This window comes from Pseudophryne corroboree, chromosome 5 (assembly GCF_028390025.1).
Source record: "Pseudophryne corroboree isolate aPseCor3 chromosome 5, aPseCor3.hap2, whole genome shotgun sequence".
Lineage (NCBI taxonomy): Eukaryota > Metazoa > Chordata > Amphibia > Anura > Myobatrachidae > Pseudophryne > Pseudophryne corroboree.
The window spans coordinates 567,392,420-567,401,817 of NC_086448.1; the positions used below are offsets into that span (position 1 = coordinate 567,392,420).

Here is a 9,398-nt window from a genome sequence, read left to right on the forward strand (position 1 = left end):
GCATACAGTGCAGCAGTCTCATCCTATGCCAAATGTCAGCCTTGGTCGACAGCTGTTTTGGGACTATGAGTGCACCTTCACGAATATATATATATAGATAGATACAGTATAATGATAAAAAGGAAAACTTTTTTTTTTTTTACAAAAACACATAACTCTAAAACTAACCCTAAAGCAAAATAAACATATTGGTTTCAAAATATACAAGAAAGTTAGGGGAACACATTTAAGGACACGTTATGATGCATGCAAAATTGCAAGATGATGTTAAATCATTCAAGAACGCCCATTGCTTATTCCCTAAAGTTTTGTGGTGTACAAGATTGGAGGTTGCACATTACCCATTGTTATTGACAGTCTGAAATCTCTGCATAGCAATCAGTCACTTCAATATACACGATATGTTGTTTGTGCATTCCTTATCTCCGTGGTGATCATTTTAACACCATGGAGCCTATTGATTATGATAATTAAGTTTTAAGTTCGCCGCCAGGTGCCATGGGTTAAACCTCAATTTTAACGACGCTGTTCTTGTTTTTTTGCATTTGTTCAGCTATGGGAACTACAGTCTGAAGCAATTTGTTTCACAACTAAAGTAAACCTTCTCCAGGCACTTATTAACGCCTATTCCAAAAGAGCATGCAGCTATACTGCCACATTGTGGACGATGAGGCAAAACTAGCAGGAATGGGGTAAAAAAATATGACAGCCTAAAAAAGCCCATGTTTCCAGTTCCAGTGTGTATGTGTGCGCTGGGAATCTATCTCACGCTTGTGCTTACTGACAGGTAACTTGCTGCTGCTTACCAGCGTCAATGAGAAGCTGACAATAACCCGGGTGCCCTGGAGATTTTTCTTTGATAAAAGAAGATTGGTGACAGAAAATCTTCATTTAAGAGGAGTCTTTATAAATAGACCTCATGCTGTACATAGTTACATAGTCACTGAAGCTGAAAAGAGGCAAAATGCCAATCGGGTTCAACCTGTGTTCTGCGTAAATCTGTTCATATTACAATGTTCCTGCTGAATTAATGGTTTAGACCCGATTGACAGCAATGATTCCTACCACTCCCAGATAATTTTAATGTCAATATGATAAATGCTAAAGCCCTGGATACGTTTTCCAGTTAGAAATTTGTCCAATCCGTTTTTAAATGCATTTACCGAGTCTGCCATTATTACCTTCTCCGGCAGTGAGTTCCAAATCTTTAGTGCTCTTACCATGAAGAACCCTTTCCTACGTAGTGTATAGAATTTTCTCTCTTCTAGCCTCAGCGAGTGCCCACGTGTCCTATACAGAGTTCTTTTAATAAACAAATCCGCTGCTAGCTCCTTGTAATGTCCCTTTACATATTTGAAGATATTAATAATGTCTCCTCTTAGTCTCCTCTTTTCTAGTGTATACTGTACATATTTAGCCTAGTAAGCCTCTCCTCGTATTCCAGCGACTCTAACCCTTTAATCAATTTAGTAGCTAGCCTTTGAACTCTTTCTAGTTCCCCGATATATTTTTTATAATATGGTGCCCAGAACTGAACACAATATTCCAGGTGCGGACATACCAATGATTTGTACAACGGCAGGATTACATCCTCGTCCTTTGTCTCAATGCCCCGTTTAATGCACGCACGCACTTTACTTGCCTTCTATGCTGCAGTTTGACATTGTGTACTGTTACTAAGCCTATTATCTATGAGCACCCCCAAATCTTTTTCCACCATAGTTACCCCTATGGCCCTCATTCCGAGTTGTTCGCTCGGTATTTTTCATCGCATCGCAGTGAAAATCCGCTTAGTACGCATGCGCAATGTTCGCACTGCGACTGCGCCAAGTAACTTTACTATGATGAAAGTATTTTTACTCACGGCTTTTTCTTCGCTCCGGCGATCGTAATGTGATTGACAGGAAATGGGTGTTACTGGGCGGAAACACGGCGTTTCAGGGGCGTGTGGCTGAAAACGCTACCGTTTCCGGAAAAAACGCAGGAGTGGCCGGAGAAACGGTGGGAGTGCCTGGGCGAACGCTGGGTGTGTTTGTGACGTCAACCAGGAACGACAAGCACTGAAATGATCGCACAGGCAGAGTAAGTCTGGAGCTACTCTGAAACTGCTAACTCGTTTGTAATCGCAATATTGCGCGTACGTCGGTCGCAATTTTAAGAAGCTAAGATTCACTCCCAGTAGGCGGCGGCTTAGCGTGTGTAACTCTGCTACATTCGCCTTGCGAGCGAACAACTCGGAATGAGGGCCTATATTTTCTCCATCTAGAGTGTAGGATGCAAGTGTGTTTTTTGTCCCAAAATGCATAACTTTTGCATTTTTCTATATTGAACCTCATTTTCCATTTAGACGCCCAGATTTCCAGTTTAACTAAGTCATTCTGTAGAGACTCCACATCGGTTTCTGAATTAATTACCTTACACAGTTTAGTATCGTTTGCAAAGATTGAGACTGTTCTTTCCAGGCCTAATCCTAGATCATTGATAAATATAGTGAACAGCAGTGGGCCAAGAACGGACCTTTGTGGTATTCCGCTGACTACTGGTGCCCAGCTGGAGAACATCCCATTGACCACTACTCATTGTACGCTGTTATCCAGCCAATTACCTATCCATGTACAAATAGTATTTCCTAGGCCAAGTTCCCTTAATTTGTGGACCAGTCTCCTATGAGGCACTGTATCGAAGGCTTTCGCAAAATCTAACTAAACCACGTACACTGCTTTTCCCTGGTCAAGATTCTCACTCACTTACTCGTAGAAGCTAATTAAGTTGGTTTGACATGATCTGTTCCTTACAAACCCATGCTGACTTTTGCTAATAAACTTAATTGCCTGTAGATGATCCTCCATGCTATCCCTCAAAATGCCTTCTAATATTTTACCCACTATAAAGGTTAAACTAACTGGTCTATAGTTTCCAGGATTATTTTTAGTTCCCTTTTTAAATAAAGGCACTACCTCAGCTATGCACCAATCCTTTGATACCATGCCTGATCTAATTGAACTATTGAAAATCAAGTAAAGGGGTTTTGCTAGCTGTGTCCTAAGCTCCATAATAACCCTCGGATGAAAACCGTCTGGGCCTGGTGATTTATTAATCTTTAGTTTGCTTAGTCTCTCCAGGACTACTTCCTCACTTAAACAAGTATCTAGCCAAGAGTCATTACCTTCACTGTTGTTAAGCACTAATGTCACCTGCGCATCCTCCCTGGTGAATACTGAGGAAAAAATAATTGTTTGTTCAATATTTCCGCTTTTAATGTGTCATCGTTTGTCAAAGTTCCCAATTCATCTTTTAATGGGCCCACGTTCTCCTTCTTCAACCTTTTACTGTTTATATATTTATAAAACTTTTTAGGATTGATTTTACTCTCTATAGCGATTTGCTTTTCGTTTGCAATTTTAGCTGCTCTTATTACTTTTTTGCATCTTTTATTGCATTCATTGTAATACCGGAATGACTCCTGCCCTCCATTAGATTTAAATGTTTTGAAAGCACGCCTCTTATTAGCCATTTCTTCTTTGACCTCCTTATTAAGCCACATTGGTTTGTGTTTAGTACTCCTGCGTTTACTGCTCATTGGAATGAATTTGTGAATATTGCTTTCAAGCAACCCTTTTAAAGCATCCCACATTTCCGAAGTGTCCTTTCCATGAAGCAACTCTTCCCAGTCAATGCCGTTTAGTGCCCGTCTCAGCATATTGAAGTTAGCTTTTCTCCCTTGTCGCTATGTTTCTTGAAATTGATGTCGAAAGTGATCATATAGTGATGTTTCCCAAGATCTCCCCAACTTTAGTGTTTGATATAATGTCCACATAATTGGTAATAACTAGATCCAGGATAGTTTTACCTCTAGTTGGGTCCTCAACCAATTGAGTCAAGAATTGATCCTTCAATGTATTTAAAAACCTGCTGCTCCAAGTTTTTAAACATGAATCGTTACTCCAATTTATATCAGGATAGTTAAAGTCTCCTAACACTAGGATGTCCCCCATTCCTGCTGCTTTTTCAATTTGCTTTAAGAGTTGTTCCTCCTCATGTTCGCTAATATCCGGTTGCTTGTAGCACGTGCCAATGACTAATTTCTTTGCTTCAGTGCCCTCACTTGTGATCTCAACCCATAGCGACTTCACGTCATCTCCAATCCTCTTGTAAATAGTATCTATTAAGCATGGTTTAAGAGATGGTTTAACGAAGAGACATACCCCTCCTCCCCAGAGCCGGCCCTAACCAATACGATGCCCTAGGCAAGATTTTGGCTGGTGCCCCCTAGCACCGCCGCTAGTTCTGAAGGAGATGCCTGGCATGAGTCAGCTGGCAGCTCTGCTAATGTCAGGCGCCTTTTGTTTATGAAAATGCATCTTATTTGCATTACTATGTGGCTAGGATGCACAAGCAACTTCTGCTGATTAAAATGATATGCAGCATGCCTATATACTGTGTACGACTGTGGCTGTATCTGCATACGAAATGCTACATTACAGTGATTTCCAGCAATACACGGCAACGTAGCATTTCTTATGCAGATACAGCCGCAGTCACACACAGAATATAGGCATGCCGCATATCATTTTAATCAGCAGAAGCTGCTGGTGCCCCTAAGCATACCAAATGCCCTAGGCATTTGCCTAGTTTGCCTATACCTAAGGCCGGCTCTGCTCCTCCCCTTTTGTTAGCCCTATCCCTCCTAAAAAGAGAATAATCATCCAAAAACGAAACCCAGTCGTGAGAGTCATCCCACCATGTTTCCGTAATACCTATAATATCGTATTGAAACTTTGGTACAAGACATTCCAATTCTCCCATTTTACCTGATAGGCTTCCTGCATTCACAAGCATACATTTCAGCTTAGAATTTCCCTTGACGGTTTGTTTTAATGGTATCTTATCTATATTTACAAGTGTCTTTCTAGAATTACTCTTACCTATTGTTAATCTCCTCCCTCCATTTCCACCCCATCATACTTAATACTGCCTTCCTCACTATTATCACTATTTGATGTAATAAGTCTTTCTATATCCCGCCCCCTGATGTTAGTATCTTCCCTTATGCTATGGACGTCCTTTTCTATATACCATATTGTTGTGCATGATGAGATTTTAGTGGCTGCACAGAACAATTTTGGTGTGTGGCACAGTGGTAAGCATTGCTCAAAGCTCTGTGATCTTGTGTTCAATTCCCACCTAGGCCCTATATGAGTGGAGTCTATATGTTCTTCCCATGTATATATGCGTTTACTGGTAGGACAGAAATGGGCCATAGTATGTATTTGTGTGGTAGGTACAGTAATTTAGACTGTAGCAACTAAATATGCAGGGACTGATGTGAATGACTGTATGTCTATGTCAGGCGAGACAGAATATATGGCACCATACAAATAATTGTTGATGATGATGATGATGATGATGATGATACAGTGGGAATTTTCTGATGCAACCAAGCAATAGTACACAGTACAGAGCCTATGGAACCTTGTGGCTGACATAATCAATGAGACCAAGAAGAGAATTGAGTCTGCAAGAGCACAGAATTATTTGGATATGCTAGTATAGTATATTGGTCTCCCAAGGATAAGGAGGATTCACTGTACAACATCCAAGACACTGAGCATAGGTGGAGAGAATAAATGTCTATGGGCTCTATTTAGGAAAGCTAAAAAAATATTTTCTCCAGCATATTTCTCCCTATTTATAAACCCCCCCCCCCCCCCTCTACTCTTTTAAAGATGCAGCCCCCCATAGGGGATTTCTCTTCTCTAAACCTTTCTCCAAAAGATAACAAAATTTGTACTGTATATGGTGTTACAGTAGGAGAAAGCAGAGAAGATCAATATCTCTCCCACATTCGCACACACAATTACTTATACAGGCAGATAATGTTGGCAGAGTATTGCAGTGCTTGATGTAGTGACGTTAGTCCACACACTTAATGAGTTAATAGCAAGCAGGTTTATTTGAGATACACACAGGTGACTTGGCTATACTGTAATAGTAGGCAATTGGTCTTCTTATAACAGACAGTGTAACACAGTGTATTAGCGGTACTTATCGGTATGCTCTTGTGGCTGCGGTATGACAGCAGGGGATAGCTCTGGTAGTAAGAAACGGAGGACTGCACATCCGTTACTGTCTGACTCCCGCTGTAAGTAGTAATGCCTCACCCGGCTCTATGTTAGCTCCGGCAGCACGGTACATGCGGCACATGGAGGAACACTGTAGTCTCTCTCTCACATTTCTTACAAATGAATAGCACTCAGTCGGTATTTCTATTTTTTATGCTACAATCTAGCCATTCGGTTACAGTTAATAGTGTTGTACAAGGTTGATATGTATATGATCATAAATATCTAACACATGTTTTTAATAAAGTAAATTGTATTTTTTATTTATTGGACTCCTCTGGCTGATATTTTCTCAGGGGGTGCACCATATACAGCTCCATGAGCGCTTCTATTAATTTCCCATTGTTTAACTAATTAAATATAGGAGTATAACACAACTCCTTTACAGAGGTGAACGTGGTCCTGATATTGCACCTCTGATTCTTTGACAACACAGTCTTTGGTTTTTATTTGTTTGTTCGCATCAGGTTTCTTGCATAATTGTGAGACACAGGCGCTTCAACTGTCAGTGTGTTTGTTTCTATGAAGCAAAAACAGTAAGAATAAATCAACAGTAAACATATTCCAGTCCACATTGCTTCAAGAATGCATTTAACAGGTGTCATGACAGTCCTTTTGTCAACATGTCAGCAAGATTTTCTTGACTTGCAACATATTCCACACTGATGGACTTATTTTCCACTAATTTGCGGATGAAGTGATGTCTTTACGCAATGTGCTTAGACCATTCATGATGCTTTGTGCTACAAGAAAGATTTGTTGCTCCCTTGTTATCACACCCTATGTTGATGATCTCAATGTGATAAAGAAAACCTAACTCACATAAAGTCTCTTTTATCCATAGTGCTTGAAGTTTCTGTGAGCGCCATATACTCCACTTCTGTTGTAGAAAGAGCAACTGTGGGTTGTTTCCCACTTGCCCAGCTGATGGCTGCACCTGCTAATGCAAACAGGTATCCAAGGTAGGAACATCTGTCGTCCTCATCTGACCCCCAGTCGGCATCACAGAATACTTTCAAGCTGGTATCTTTTGATTTTGTAAATCTCAGCTTTAGTGAACTTGTACCTCTGAGGTACCTTAGAATTCTCTTCACTGCAATCCAGTGCTGTCTCCCAGGATTATTTGCAAACTGACTTGCCCGACTCCCTGCATGTGTGATGTCAGGATGTGTCCCAATACTTGCATACATCAAACTGCCAACAGCATTTTTGATAAGGGATTTCTTGCATTTCCTCTACCACCTCCTGGCTGCTTGGTGACATGGACTTGACCATCTTTACACTTTTGTCAATGGGAGTGCTTGCTGGTTTTGCATCTGTCATTCCATATTTTAAATTATTGCCTCAATGTATGTTTGTTGGTCAATTGTGACAGTCCCTTCTTTTACGTTTTGCACAATTTTCATGCCTAATAAGTGATTTGTAGGGCCTAGATCTTTTAACTTGAATCTTTGTATTAGCTGGTGCTTCATAACAGTGATGTGATTTTCTTGACCTGCCAGAAGTAAATCATCCACATACACAGCTATTATGAAAAGTTTTTCTTCTATAGTTTTATGGTATAGGCAGTGATCAGTCTCTGCGAAGGAAGGAGGGACTACCGCACAGGATATAATGAGTGTAGATAAATGATGTTTTAGAACCAAAATAAATAATACCAGAAAACAAAGTTTTCTAATTCTAATATTGCTTGGTGGTGCACCCTGAGTCAGTATAAGAACATGAGAAATTACGGAGAAAAGAAGACTCTTTTGTGGGCGCACTCTTTGACTTGAAATGAATTTTAGATAATAGTCCGAATAGAAAAAATATAAACTTTTAATAATTCAACAAGATTAAGATAACAAGTGGTTCATGAAGAAGATAATGATCAAAGAAGATAATAGTATATTGAGATAGTACAAAGTACTTGATACATAATGAAAACTAAATTCTGACTGATAGAGGAGATTAAATGTTTATAAACAAATTGTTTAGATTTTTAAACGGCACGTTCTACCACAATATAACCTGTTCCTTGTCAGTGTCAAATTCAATATACAACGGTCCAGATGCTGGTTAATCTTATCGATAATAAAGGGTGGAAAATAAGGTGGCAGTGCGAATCATCTGTCAGTGTTAGACACTATAGCGCTAGACCAATGGGCTCTACTAAACTGAGTATTCCTCAATGGTCGCCCATTTGAGTACTGACCCAGCCCGACACTGATTAGCTTCCGAGATCAGACGGCTTCGGGCGTTTCCAGTGTGGTATGATAGTAGAGGAATTTGGACAATAATTGGAAGCTCTGGAATCACTGATGAGAGTCCACGAAATTACATAGTTATTTAAGACAGATATTAGAGATAGAGGAAGCCAGATGGATCTGCTGCCAATGTTAGACAGGTGCTTAGCCCTGAATCAATGGTGAGAGTCCACGAAATACAGAAATGAATGAAAATAGATAAAACTGCTGGAAATAGCGATAATATTGAGATTCAGAAATTTGCAAGACACAAAGTGTCAGAGAGCGCAAAACAAAGCCCAAGTATAGAAAGAAATGACAATGTAACCAGCAGGCTGTAAAAAGTATCCAGCTGCAGGATGTTGAATGTAAGAAGGAGACAATAAAGATGACAGGTAACTGTAGCAAATTTGACAGTGGTGTATCTTAAAACAGCAAGTGTATAGAGGTTTAAATCAAATCCCAGCGATTATCCTTGTGTATATACAGTAAATCACAAATCAGGATATAGAATACAAAAATTGTTGTGGATGTTAATTTAACTGTAATGCTGGAACAGGTTAGCTGATAACCTGGAAAACCATTGATTTGACTTTAGTCAGACAAAATATTTTTTTAACATCCAGCAAGTTAAATGACTGTGCAATAATAGCAGGTCATTAATTAATGATAAATATCTTATATTAAAAATTATGAAATGCAATTGCAAGGATGAAAAAAAAGGGGGGAGCTGATATTACCGCGCTGGGTGTTGTGCTGAAAAGACCCTTACAGTAGTCCTGTGAGGCCGTCCCGTGATTGCAGATGCCGCTGGCTAAATAGAGACCCCGGTGTCTCGATAGGTGATGGAGGGGAGGTCGCCGGGCGCCGCCGGCCTGGCGAAGACGATAGCAAATGCGGGAAGCCGTGCACTGTTAGGTCCTGTGATTGCAGGTGCCGCTGGCTTGATGGAGACCCCGTGTCTAGATGGGTGAAGGAGGGGAGGGCGCCGGGCGCCGCCGGCCTGGCGGGGACGATCGCAAAATGCGGGAAGCCGTCCACTGCTGCAACG

The 9,398-nt window shown here is 40.5% G+C and overlaps 1 pseudogene; it reads right to left on the reverse strand.

Annotated features, from left to right (window-relative positions):
• Positions 1-8,267: 8,267 nt before the first annotated feature.
• LOC134929989 (5S ribosomal RNA) lies at positions 8,268-8,386 on the reverse strand (annotated as a pseudogene).
• Positions 8,387-9,398: the final 1,012 nt, after the last annotated feature.